The 13,873-nt window shown below is 40.1% G+C and overlaps 1 protein-coding gene across 5 annotated transcripts in view; it reads left to right on the top strand.

Moving 5' to 3' along the window:
* Positions 1 to 821: 821 nt before the first annotated feature.
* FER (FER tyrosine kinase) overlaps positions 822 to 13,873 on the top strand; it is a 170,689-nt gene continuing 157,637 nt past the window's right edge. For all 5 annotated transcript variants that reach the window (XM_062599090.1, XM_062599089.1, XM_062599093.1 and 2 more), the window contains exon 1: positions 822 to 882. The gene's annotated coding sequence lies outside the window, so the exon portion shown is untranslated. The remainder of the gene's footprint in view (positions 883 to 13,873) is intronic.

Genomic DNA, 13,873 nt, shown 5'->3' with positions numbered 1-13,873 from the left:
TCCAAAGTTCCTATGCTACAGCCAGACTCCCATCAGCACCAGCTGCTGAACCTAAAGGTAGAAGAAAAGCAGCTGTGATTGCCTAGTAGAGAAAATATATAGTACAAGGGATGAAAGACTCATATGCTTCTATTAAAACTCTAAGAAATTGTTAAGCATAGCTTTTAAGCTGAAAAGGGTTGGGAAAATTCAGCAGCAGGAAACTAACCTACCCGGGCTTTATTACAAGTTTTGAAAAGAAGGCCTTTGGGGGGGCACTATTTCCTTCTCATTGGGCAGATGTGCACCTCTGAGAGCAGGGGGTGCGCAGGCGGCCTTCCCGGTGCTGCCGGGGGACATCAGTAGCACCAGCAGGCTCCACTTCCAGCGCTCCACCTCTCCTCAGGTCGCGGCACGGGGTATATAACACGAGCAATTCCGACACCCGCTCTCTGCCAGAGCTCTCACTGCCCTGAAAGCAGCCCGCGGCCGGCTCCGCGCGGCGGGGCGCTCCGCCTCGCGCGGCCGCCTCACAACTAACGGCTGCACCAACGGCCACCGCCCCCGCGAGCGCCCGCCGCGGGCCGCGCGCGGGAAGGCGCCGCGCCTGCAGCCCGCCCCGCCCCCGGCCCCGGCCCCGGCCGCGGGGCCACGGCGCCCGCCGCCTCGCGACTCCCCGCCCCGCCCTTGCCAATCGCGTCGCTCCCTCCGAGCCGGGGGGCGGGAGCAGCACCGCCTGCCCCCTCGCTGACTGGCTGTCAGCCACAGACCGTCACCAGGGGGCGGTGAGCCCACGGATTGGTTGGCCGGGAGAAGGGAGGCCGGCGCCGATTGGCCGGTGCGGCGCACGTGACGCTGGTGGGGCCGTGACGCCTGCCGTGGCGGAGGGGCTCGGCTTGTCAGGTAGGTAGGTGCCGCGCGCGGCGGGGCGGCGGCGGCGGCGGCGCGGCCGGGGGCGGCCCCCGCGGCGCCCCCCCCGCGCGGCGGCGGCCCGCGGCGCGCCCGGGGCGGCTAGGCCCCGCGCGCAGCTGTACCTGCCGCCGGGCCGGGGCGGGCGGCGGCGCCGCCGCTGGCGCTGCTCGCCGAGGGAGCGGCGGCGGCCGCCGGGGGCGGCGGGGCGCGGGCGGGGCGGGGCGCAGGGCTCGCCCGGCGGCGGCGGCGGCGGCGGCTCCGCCCCGGCGGGGCAGGCAGTGCGGGCGGGAGCGGGCCCCCGCCCCCGGGGCTGCCGTCGGGCCCGGCCGGGGGGCGCGGCCCGCGGGTTGGGGCGGGCTGGGCCGGGGCGAAGCGAGGGAAGGGGCCGAGTCGGTGCGGTTCCCGCTGCGCCCGCCCCCGGCGGCGCCCGGCCCCGGCGGCCCCCGCGGAGCCTGGCCTGGGCTGCGCGGCCGGGCGCGCCGGCCGGGCTGGAGCCGCCGCGGGCGCGGGGAGAAGCCCCGGTGACCCCCTTGAGCCCTCGTGCTCCGGGGCAACGGCGACTAAAGCCCCGTTTTTCCTGTGGGAACGCTGTACGGTTTAGCGACTTTCAGAACTCTGTATGTGTTGGATCCGGGGGCTGCACAGAGAAGGACTTTGTGGTGTTGCTCTACTGGCTTTCTTCTCAGGTGCCCTTTTTTCTGTATCTAGAATACATAAATATGCTGTTTCTGTACACTAGTTTGGTATCTAAGGATACTGATTACATGTATATTTGTTATGTGAGGGCAAAAGATATATGGAGGCATTAAAGTTCCCTTTCTGTATTGGACTATGTTTCCGTTTTGTTTATATGTACGTGAACATGCGCACCTTGAAGTAACACATCCCATGTGAGCATCTGGGACTTGATTATTTGGTTAAATAAGCAAACTTGTTTTTCTTTTTTCTAAATAAGACTAAAAATAATCAGTATTTCCCAGATACTTGGCATACCTTTTCTCCACTTGGTAGCATACCTGCACAAAGTGACTTGGATGTTCTAGTACGTATCTTGATGCAGCTTCTTTTAGTAACTGCCAATATAAGAAAAACTTTGGCAACATCTGGAATTTTATAATTTAAGTCCAAAATAATTTACTGAATTTTATTTTTATTATTGTGCATACTGAACTGCGTATAATAAAGGTGTAGTCTCCAGAAAACATGACTGATATACTTTGCTGCATGATGTACTAGCTTTGGGAAGACTCAAGAAAATGGAAAGTTCATATTTCTGAGCAGCTTACAATCAAAACAAATTGCAATTAATAGATATCATAGGTTGATTTGCCATAATGATTTTTAGTAAGACAAATATACAACACATTTCTCCTCATGTGAATTCCTTTTTAACGTGTTCTAGCAGTTTGTCTGTATTATTATGCGTTCAGGGTAGACATTTGTGGGATGTTAACACCAAACGAGTTGTGTTTTGAGGATGCTTTTTTGAAGCAAAGGATCAAGTCTTTTACATACAAGGTGACTTTTTGACTGAGCAAAAGCTGCGTTAGTTATCACCAAGACCTTTACTTGCTTTTCTACACCTGTAACTTCGTGTCACAATTAAATCATTCAAAGGAAGGTGGTTCTTCTGTTGATATTTGAATTCTCAATCTGTAAAATGATCACAAAAAGCACTTTAATGAGGGGCTTGAAAGTAACGAAAGGATGAAGAAGGGATAGGAGGATTTAAAAGTGGGATGATATAAAGGAAGATTAGAGTGGCTCTTCTGTAAGAGAGAGAAGGTAACACTTGCTTCACTGGGATAGGGAACTTTAATGTGGGTAGGAAGTATAAGCTGCTGAGTTGCACTTAATATAGGATTTACTGTTTCTGTGCTTGAAAATGTGCTAAATTCAGTTTAGGACTTTATAGAATACAGAGGAGAAGTGTTTTGCTAACATGAAGTAGATTTATCCTAGACTGTTGCCTGGGGTAGGCTTATAGTGGTCTGTGTTTTATCCATGTTGAGAACCTCTCTTCCTGTCCTTGTTGCCTTATCCACTTGCTGCCACTTCTGGATGTTCTGGGAACTGGGAAGCAGCTGGGTGAAGGAAGGTATGTTGCCTTGTCAGCCTGAAGGCAGAGAAAGCTGGCAGCCAGCCCGGAGTTGCTCCATACAAGGAGATGGGCTAGCTGCATGAGGTCACCACTTCACAGGGAGGAGTTCTTCAGTGTGTGGGAAGTGGGTCTAGGAAAAGGAAAGGGGATTCTTTTGGTTTGGGGAGGGGCAGAGGAAGGAGGAGCAGCAAGAGAAAAGAGGAGAGGTTAAGTTCATTCCAGCAGAAAGTAAACTGCATATGTGCTTTTATCTTAAGATAAAAAGGACTTTCCACTTAATACTGTCATAATTACAGTGTTGATGTATTTGCATTATAAAAAATGGATTTAGAAAACTTAGGCTCGGAAGATTATTATGCAGGAAAAGGGGGACTTGGGAATTGTTGTGATCACTACTTTATTAAGGAGTAAATGGATTTAACATATTATGTATGTAAATATGCTGCAGGTTTCTCCTGTGTAACATTTACATTAAGCCACTGCAGCATTTCTGCAGAAAGATTTGTTTTGGAAACTTGTTAGTAAGCTAAGGAATGCTTAGCTTTGTTTCCATGGTTTGAGAGAAGATGGTTTTGTTTTAAAAGCTACATGTGTATGGTGATGCACCGTGTATAGAAAGTTTTGGAAGTAGTTCTTAGAAAGCAGCGAGGGTGCTTCTAAAATGGCTTTTTGGTTTGGCTTTTTTTTTTTTTTTTTTTTTTTTTTTTGAGGTGGTTCTCATATTGTGGAATCATATTTGAGGGGCTGACTTCAAAACATTTTTAATTCTTTGTAAAGCTTTAAATGCAAAGTTCAGGTTGGTTGAAAATGCAGAGAATCTACAGCAGCAAGGATTTTTTCAGTCTTTTGTTTCCCTGATGATTATAAAATATATTCCTGGTAAATTAAGATTTAATATTGTTACTAGTCTGAGTGCTCAGATTGGGCTTTATAAGGTGGTGGTTCTACTTTGGAGCTTGAGTGACCACATGGTCTACAGTCACCAGTTTCCTCTGCAGTGGAAAGTGCCAAACTATTTAACTGCAAACAATTTCTAACTCACTTTCTCACATCTGAACTTGTTACTAACCAGCTTACTACACGTGTACCAGTGATACAGCGGTATCTTTCACATAGAATTCATACAGTCAGTATGAAAAACATAGTCTTTCACATACAGTATCTGACAGTTCTTTCACAAACTCTTATGTTACTTTAATCATTCAATCTTAATGCTTCCCAACTTTTTTTCCCTTATGTTATTGATTTGGAAGCTATTTGTATATGAGGAGCCTAAAACATTGAGAAATTATATATCAAAATAAAGGACTTTAAAGTTCAAATGAAAAATCAACTGCCCTTTAAGAAGGGATAAACTGTGAAAAGTTTATGATTTATTTGATATTATGGAAGAACTCTTTGGCATAAGCAGAAATAGATTCCAGAATAATATTGAACTGCATTAATCATGAAGCCTTTGTTCCATGAAATTGCCTGTTTAGAAATTGGAAGACATACAGTTATGGCAGTGAATGCAGTGAGCTCTGAAGATGAGCCCCTCTGACAGAATGCTGAATCAACCCAGAGCACTCCATCCTCTAATAAATGAGTCAGGCATTTATAGAAAAAAGTAATATGGAAGTAATTACATGATCACATAATGCATATTCCACAGAGAGCAGAATTTAGGGGTTTGTCCTCAATTCGTGAATCTGTTAATTTCACTACTTGATTTGCCAACCTTCTTGTTTTTTTTTTTTTTCCAGCTTTCTGTATGGCAAGCCTTTTCGTTAGAAAAATTGGAAAGTCTTATTCCATACGTTGACAGTATGGTTGTGTTTATAGTGTTTGCTATTTCAACCAAGAATGACAACAAGAAGTTTTTTTTCTGTATGAAACAGACCTGAGGGATGGGGCATAGATTATTACAGATACTTTAATACAGCTAGGACTAAGTTTGTTGGTTATTTGTCACTATAGTGCTCATGCAAATAATATGTTAATAATAGCTCAATTGGTGGAGATCATCCTAGCAAACCACAGACTTCACCCTGGGAGATCATATCAGCAAATAAGAATCCATTCTGAAGATAAACCTTGGTAAAATTTCAATAACTAAAACTTGTCATATATGTTATTAAATTATACAAGTTTCCTAAACTATGGTAGGCAGGGCATACTGCCAGTTTGTCTGTTAAAATACAGCTTTCGTGCTATACCTAAAAGCTGTTTTTTCTTTTTTTTTAATGTTTCTGTTTTCCTTCAGATAGCATTTGACTTTGCAATAATGGTTTCTGCATTGAAAAGTATATGAATGTATAATAGTATCCTGCAGTTTTAGTATCCCAGAGAAGTTTCAAGAGTTCCAGATACGGGGTGTGGTGAAATGAGGTGGCCAAGCTTTTAAATGTGGCAGCTTGAATAATGATGTTTAAAAATATTTGTGCTGTCCCTTCAGCAAGATGTTGTGAGAAATGCTTTTGTAGCCAATTTTAAGGAAAATCATTCAGCTTTGTGCATTGTTTTGAAATTTTACTGATTAAAAGATGCAAAGCATGGAAGCAGAGAAACAAACATACACTTGGTTATTGCTGGTATGTTGTTCATATGTTGAAACTATGAATGGCATGTTTGGTCCAAGACGATTTTTTCATCATTTCTGTAATACATTTGCTTACCAGGTCAGAAGATACGGTAACTTCAGTTCACCAAATAAATAGAAATGCCTGTATTTTGCCAAATACAAATATAAAAACAAAACAAAACAAAAAAAGGCAAAGTGCACAGTTGCAAAAGCAAAGAACTATGAAGAATTAAAGATCTATAACAAGGATACAGAAGGACCTTTCTGATATCCTATTCTACCTTTTTGGAATGAGTAAATGTTGATATTTGAACAGGAAGGCTCTAACCTGTGGATGTAATAAATAAATCTAAAGCTGTTAGGTTAACTGTACTTAACTGTCATCTAATTTAAGTAATTTTCCAAATGATTCTGTATTTTTTTTGTTTTGGGATGTAATTATACACATCCTTATTGAGGTGAAGATCTCAGTTGGATACAGTCTTCTCCAAGAAGACTTGTAGTCTTCCTCCAAGGCTTGACCTTTTGGTTGTCCTTGCTGGCTGTGTCCTTACTTTGCTCTTAGGTTGCTTTCTGGAGCCAGCCTTCTGGAAGGAAACGTACCCAAAGCTGGCAGGATTGTTTGTTCCAGCTGCAGTATGGAGGCCTACTGCCACAGATCTATATCCTATGCAGGACGATCTTCAAACAGGAGCCCTGTATGCCTTGTGGAGCCGTAAGGTTTCGTGTTTCCACGTGGCTTGTAGTGCATACTATATGCATCATGTTGCTAAAACATTATTCTGATGGGTTGTGACAAGATGATCTCTTGTGTTCTAGTAATTTGAGCTTGAAATGTCACCAAAGTCCCCTCGATCAGTTATGGAGAGCCTAGAGGAGATCTAATGATTTGCAACATGGATGTGGTTAGTTTGCTTTCAGAGGGTGGGAGCTGTGAACAGTCTAAAGTAAGAACATCTCCATTAGATGATCTGGATTGTTTCTGCAGTGTTGTCCACAAACACATTAGATCTAGCCATTTCGAAAGCAGAGATTAAGCAGATGACTTTTAATATGTGATTTTTAAAACTGGAAGGCTTGTGTCCCCCTACATTATTTTTCTCAAATTAAGTGGTGATTTCAGGGTCAATAGTCAAATTCTGTTCAAGTGTCTCAGAGTACAGTAAAGCAAGAATTCCCAGAGGAACTTAAATAACTCTTGCCTACAATGCAAACATTCTTATCATTCAAAAACATTTTTTTCCCAAGAATATCTATGAATAGTGTTATGTCCTAAAGAACATTGGTCTCATAAATGAAAAGTTAAGCTGCTTGCATCATTTCTGGTAAGAATGCCTTTGATATCATGCTGAATGAAAGTCTGGGGGCTTAAAAAACAATAAAACAATGACAAAAAAAGCTAGTATTGCCTTTTGTGATCAAGTTAAATTAAACTGAAGCTTATGTGTGTAAATAAATTCCCATATGACGAGTCACTTTACTTCTGGCTGCATGTCCTAAAAACTGCTAATACGTAAGTACAGGTTTTCTCTCATTTGCACTTCAGTACCATTTCTAGAGAGCTGAGAAGTAAAAACATTGACAACTTCTAAATACCTGCTAGAATGTACATTAATTAGAGCTTGTTCCATTTGTGTCTTTGCAAATGAAAATAATACCTTTTAGAAAAAGTATTGTTTAACTAGAAAGGCTGATGATATCCAAACAGAACTGACTGGATCTAAAAGGAGGGGTAGGTTTTTCATATTTTTTTAACAAGTTCTCTCTCATAACACTGATGTATTAAAGTATGTTGTGCACCTGATTTTGCATTCCAGTAAAAGTTTTAGAAGGTGCACATCCTAGTTCTGTCTTACTAGTGCTTCTGGCTTTATAGTGGGAATAACTTTATCCTATTTGAAAGAAAGTTATCAAAACTAATACATCTTTCAGGATGAGCATGCTGGGGACAAGTCATTCAGCTCAGGAAAGACACACAAGCTTCAGGCAACACTGAACCACATTATATCTTATATTTTCTGCAATGCAAAAATTGGGAACATCAACTAGTAGGGAGGGGTCAGGACTTTGTCCCTTAGGAGGAAACAGTTGCTAGTTTTCTGGGTAGACCTACAACGTGTAGAATTACATTAAATATGACATAATGATGTCAAGGAAGTAAGTGACCTCAAGAAGACTGAATGAACAATGAGTTAACTGAGCAGAGAGTTTAATGAACCTGAAGGATGTAATTAGTTTAATGAAGGAGGAAAGAAAAAGCAACAACTTGATTGCTCTTTGAGGGTCTTTTCAGAGTGATAAATAATTGGAACTAAACTATTATTTTTCTGCTGAAGAGACCAATATGATCCTGTTTGACACAGTAATGGCTGTTTTTTAATCTAATTGGAGAGAAATTGTGTCAGGTGCTGGGCCATTACAAAAAATTAAAATGCTTCTAGTCCTTTAAAACTATTTCACATAGTCTGTGGATTGCTGGTACTCCCTAGCTGTTTTTAAATCTCAAAATTTAATACGGTTATTCTGGAAGAAGCTTCTTGTAGTATTTTGGTTTTCTAAGTTGAAACATGAAGACAACCGTTAGATGAGTTTCGCAGCCTGAAGTCTCACTAAGGAAGAGTCTTTCATTGTACTGTGTCATGATGAAAGACCCTTAAAGCAGCATCAATATTGTTCTCTCTTCCATCTTACCCTGAAGAGATACTTCCTTCAACAGGCCTCAGGACTGAGAGTTTAGGTTTGGATTTATGTTGTTGGTAGTGATGTGTTTCTTTTTTTTTTCTTTTTTTTTTTTTGTGTGTGTGTGCGTGTGTGTGCTGGTTGAATGCTTATACGGCATTCGTTCTCTTTTGAAATGGTTTTTATCTCAAACAAATGGAAATCAAGAGATGAAACATTACTTTGAGATTTATTTTTATTTTTTTTCAAATAAGGAAGACTACATTTACAGAGCTCGGGAAGTCAACATCTATTTGAATTAAAGAAATGTGAAGGAGTAAGTTAACTATGCATGGGCTGAATCAAAGAAATAAGTGAAGGAGTAAGTTAATTCTGCATGGGCTGAGTCATCAGTGGTCAAGAGTACTACAGTTTTTAATTTCAACTCTGACTCCTGTCACAACTTTTTCTAGAAATTTCTGTTTTTTGAAAGCACAATCCTTTAGTTGTTTTCTGTTGTTATTCTTTGGTCAGAAGTTTCTTTGAAATGCACTAAAATGAGCTTAAGTCACAGATATAAATGTTTAGGTTTTTTTTCATTTTGTGACCAACTCTTTGCTAATTTTAGCATTGTAGGTTCCTTTGTAATTTTAGGAGAACAACCACGTCCTTTGGAAGGTAGATGTATTGTAAGCTTAGACTAGTGAAGGCTACTCATACCCTTCAGAAACTCCGTAAGAGATATGAGAACTTACTAATAAAATTAAAAATCAGGGGACTGAAATAGTTATTTTTAACCTAATATTTCTCTGTAATTTGCCAGAGTACATAGGGCAGTATTCTTCCTGGCATTAATATATTCATTAGAAAAGAAGAGAAAATTGGCTTTGTCCAGGCTGTGTGAGATTCCTGCTATCAGATCATGGTTTTGAATGTGCCTTTGTCTTTGTATGCAACTTATATATCCATATAGAAAAAGTTGAGAGTGCTGGATCCTTAGTTTGACTAACTCTGCTCTTCCTAATCTGTTGTTGTCTTCACTTTCTTCTCTCTTCTGCCCGGTTAGATTCAATCTTGAGCCTTGCTATTTACCTGTGTCTGTGAGGTAGAAACTGCTACAGGATAGGATGCAAAACTAGTTCAGTAACAACACTCAAAGAAGACATACGACCTGCTTCACTACCAAAATGCAAGGGGGTTGACTACATGTTTTGCTGTTGCATACTTTTCACAAGAGGCCCAAGATGACAGAGTAAAGACCATGCTGAGGACATTTGCAGGTGACATGAATCTGGGAACAACTGCAAGCATGGTAGGGAATGAGACTGAAATTGGAAAAAATCTTGACAAATTCGAGATATCATTTAGAATAAAGCTGGATGTAATTCAGTAAGCACAAGTACAGCATACTACCTGCAGGCAGGACTTGTATGGATATAAGATGAGGAAATAACAGGCTAGGGAGCAGTACTGTAGAAAAGAACCTGGGATTTATGGATCACAAAGAAAGACAAACTTAATATCATGCTTTTGTGGAAAAGGTAAATGCACTTAGACAAGCACTTAGAAGACGTGTGTAGTCTCTCTCTGCTTTTCTCATAGTTTGTAGTTCTTCACTATACCACTGCTCGAGCCTCTGGATTCCAGGTGAGCTGGAGGACAACTGGGGGGAGTTCAGAGGACAGCAGCTGCCTAGAAAATAATGATCTTAAATGAGAGAGTAAAAGAATTAGGATTACTTCAGCAAAAAATGTTTCAAAGTTGCAAAGAAGTGGATAGTCTCTTCTCACTGTTCCTCAGTAAAGAGTTTTACTTGGAGCAGGGGAGATGGGAGAGAGAGCATCAGGGAATGTTTTCTGATCCTGAGGGCAGTAGAATACTAGATCAGATTATCTGAGAAGATTGAGACATAAATCTTCTTGCCCCAGGCAGGTATATGGGATTCTTTAGTCATAGGAGAAGGAATTAGGTGATGTCTTTAGGTCATGTGCAGCCTTATACTTGTAAATCTTCTAATAAATTACTTTTATCACAGCTATTACTTCTATTTGCACATGTGAAAAAAAATTCCAACAGGTGGTACTCCCTTCCTTCCCCCGCCCCCTCCCCCAAAAAGCCGCAGGTGTGGAATGATAGTTCTGACACTGCTTTCCTGCTTTTGCAGTTTAGAGACGTCCTGAGATGGAAGTTGCACTGTGTTTGAAAAACCTTTTTTTCATGAATTTGTATAATAATTTTGAACCTGCTTATTGGCCCTGAAAATGCCTTGAGGCATTGAGTTCTCTCCTGTAATTATGTATTAAGTGAAGAAGTACTTAAGAGCAACTTTAAAAAAATACATTTGGTATTCCCGTGTTCTGGGAAACACTTCAAACGTGACATATCATGTCACTTTGTGCTATCACAATTTTTTTTGTACTTTAATCTGACACTCTCCCATCAGTTGTTTGTTTTGCAAGCTAAAAAAATTCTTTCTTTGTGCAGAAGCTGCTCCATACTCTGATTAGTATTGTCCATATTTTTCTGATGCTTTGTGTTTTTCTTGCATTAGGATAAATAGAAGATACAGGAGCACTGTGAATTTTTCAGCAGTATACAAATGTGTTATGTTCTTAATTGCTTTCATAAAGTTCTTATATTCTGGCTGGTTACTGCCCTGACCACTGCTAAACGTTGAACAAATGTTTTCAAAGAGGTGTATTCAGAGAATACCAGAGTTTTTTCCAGATAATATTAAACAACCTTGCGCAGAGCACTGCGTATGTGGCTAGAATTCTCTCTCCCAGTGTGTTACATTGGATTTAATGACATGAAATTTCACCTGCTGTTTTATATGCCTATTGCTCAGTACTCTTCTGCAACTCTCTGTAACCAAGTGTCAGTTCTGATTGCTCAGAGTAATTGTGTATCATTTGCAAGCTTAAGCACCGATGATATGTGAAATGATAAATATTAAGGTGGCTGTTTTGAACAGCAGCACAGGTCTTAGCACAGATAATGATGAGGCTTGTGACCCCTTCCTTGTGAATCCTTGCTAAATCTGAGACCTTGTGATCTTCATTTCTGTAAGAGCTCTCCGTAAGACACTAGAAAGAAACGTTTTACAGGTCTTTTGTTCACTACCACTTGTAACATCTTTGCCCATCTGCTTCTTGACTCCTTCAGAGAAAGGTGATGAAGCATGACTTTCCTGTACAAAAGCTGAGTTGTTCCCCCCACCTCAACACCATTACTGTGGTCTAAAAATTCTTATGTTTTTAACCACTTTGTCTATGTGGAAGTTGGACTGTGTTGTACTTTTTCCTGATTGCCTTGTCAAGCTCTGAAAAAAACTTGATGTATTTGCCATTCTCCATTTATCATTACTTAGGTCACCTTAGCTGTAAGTTTGTGCAGAATTAGTAGATCGGCAGTTTCAGCTTTGGTCTTTTAACACTTCTGTTGAGTAGTATCTGGTTCTGGTGAATCCTCATAATTAAACTGATATTTTTACATGCTTTTCTGGTGCTTTTCAGCTTGAAAGAATGCTGTATATATCCCCCATATAAAGAGGATCAGGTGTGGGATTGGCTTTTACTGCCTCAGCAATGATTTCAGAAGACAAGAATTCATCTGACTTTTCTGCTGTAGCCTTTTTCTTTTTCTTTTTCTTTGATAATGAAGATACAAGAAAAAGAAAAAGAGTTTGTTGTTCATTCGACCATGGTTACATTGAGGTATCAAGTTGTCTGTAACTATTAGCTTCTACTATGTTCAAGCCCAGAAATAGTATCAGGAATTTTGTTTTATAACATTTTATTGCTCTCTTACAGTTGCTGTATAGATCACCAACAAAAATTTGTTATACTTTCCTGTTTTAGCTAGTATACCCCATCAATTACTCCAATGCGTGAAAGAGTTTGTATTACCAATTTTAATTTGGAGTTTTAAATCCTACTGATGACTTGTATGCAGATGGAAATATGCACATGTAGATACAAAGCCAGCTGAATGGAGTGACTATAAATGGATGTTGGCATTGTATTTTGTTTTAAAATGACAGATAAAAACTATATTTTCTTAGGTGTGTGATAGGATAGATAATGAAGAATGTTATGATTTTCTTCTGTGTCCAGAGAGCAGAAGATACAGTTTGTCTGGGCTTTTTGAGTGGCTCCAGTCAGTAGTTTTTAGAAAGGGGCATTTAACCACATGAAATTCTTTGACACCTGCTTAAAATCTTCAGGTGTTGGTAGTAATATGCCTTTCACTTTCATGAGGCCCATTTGAACCAGGAAAGGGGGAGAAAAAAAGTGTTGCTGTCTAGTGGTGGTCTGCTGTTTCGAACTGGTTTGTATTTGTGATGGGAGGGCTAGAACCAAAATTACCATCATGTTTTGCTCATGGTTGTAATTTTTTGATGGTCTTGCATACTTGAATCTTGGTTTTTGGAATTTATCACAAGAATTTGTGTATCTGCTATTAAAAATGTGGTGAGTTTTGTAATTGTTGTAGCCTGATGCATTTTTTTTTATCTCTTCTTGTATCTGCTTGCGTAGCTGCTGTTTCCTTGCAGTAACTGAGTGTAAGCATCACTTCTATTTCTCCATGACCAAAAATAGGAAAGACTAAGTTTTGTATTTGTATTCGGCAGCACTTAGTTCCTAGAATGTCACTAAGTAACCAGAACGGAATACTAAATAGTATCTGTTGAACATAAACTAAAACTGATCCTTAGTGCTTTGTTTTAAATAATGGAAATCTGCAAAATAGTTCTCTATTCTTCCACTCAGAGGACTGAGTCTACCTTTCTTTTCAGTTTTGTTTAATGTGCTAAATTGCTTAAAAGGTATGACTAAAAAGTATAAAATGCCTCCTCTAAAGATTTAATTTTAAACTGGTATAAGATTGTATGTGAACACTTAATTGGTCCAGATGTAGCTGCCAGTTAATCTGTATAAGCTACAAGCAGTATGCAAAACTTGTATATAAAAATATAAAAACCAGTAAAACCTCAAATTCATTTCAGCTTCATTTCTCATTTTGCTTCACGTAATTTGTATTCCAGAGTTGCAGCCTGAATTTGAATGCTGCAGTCTTTTTAACTCTCTGACCTCTTACTATTCAAGATATTGGAGTAATTGGAGAATTTGTAAAGAAATTTCAGTGTCTGGGGCACTTTCTCAGCTTGCCACTTTGTTTCCTTACTGTCTTTTGAAAATACTGCTATTAAGTTTGTCTTTGCCTTATAATCTTTTGGTCTCTCATGCGTTTCCTTTCCTTATTAACTGGCTTCCTCTTCATTTTGCCAAGGACAAAGTTCATACCTTCAAAAATAAATGAATTTATCTAGTTTTCCAGGTATAATACACTCCATCATAAGAAAAGAAATTCCAAGAACTTTAAGAAAAATAACCACCTAGAACTCCACATCACATAGAGGTTTTGTATAGACAAAATTATTTCTTGCCTCTAAACTGTGTATGAAGTGATAGTATAATATGGCTTGTAATCATCTGAGGAATATTTGCTCTTCCTATTTCCTTCCAGCTGTTTTTTTTTTTTTTTTTTTTTTTTTTTAATATATCTTCTGGTAATAATCTGAAAATGCAATGCAACATACCAAAATTTAATTCTTGCAACATATTGTAAAGTAAATGCTGGAACAAAGTAATAATTAT

Source organism: Rhea pennata, chromosome Z (genome assembly GCF_028389875.1).
Source record: "Rhea pennata isolate bPtePen1 chromosome Z, bPtePen1.pri, whole genome shotgun sequence".
Taxonomy (NCBI): Eukaryota; Metazoa; Chordata; class Aves; order Rheiformes; family Rheidae; genus Rhea; species Rhea pennata.
The sequence above is the reverse complement of the archived record's forward strand: the minus strand, read 5'-3'. Positions and strand labels throughout refer to the sequence as shown.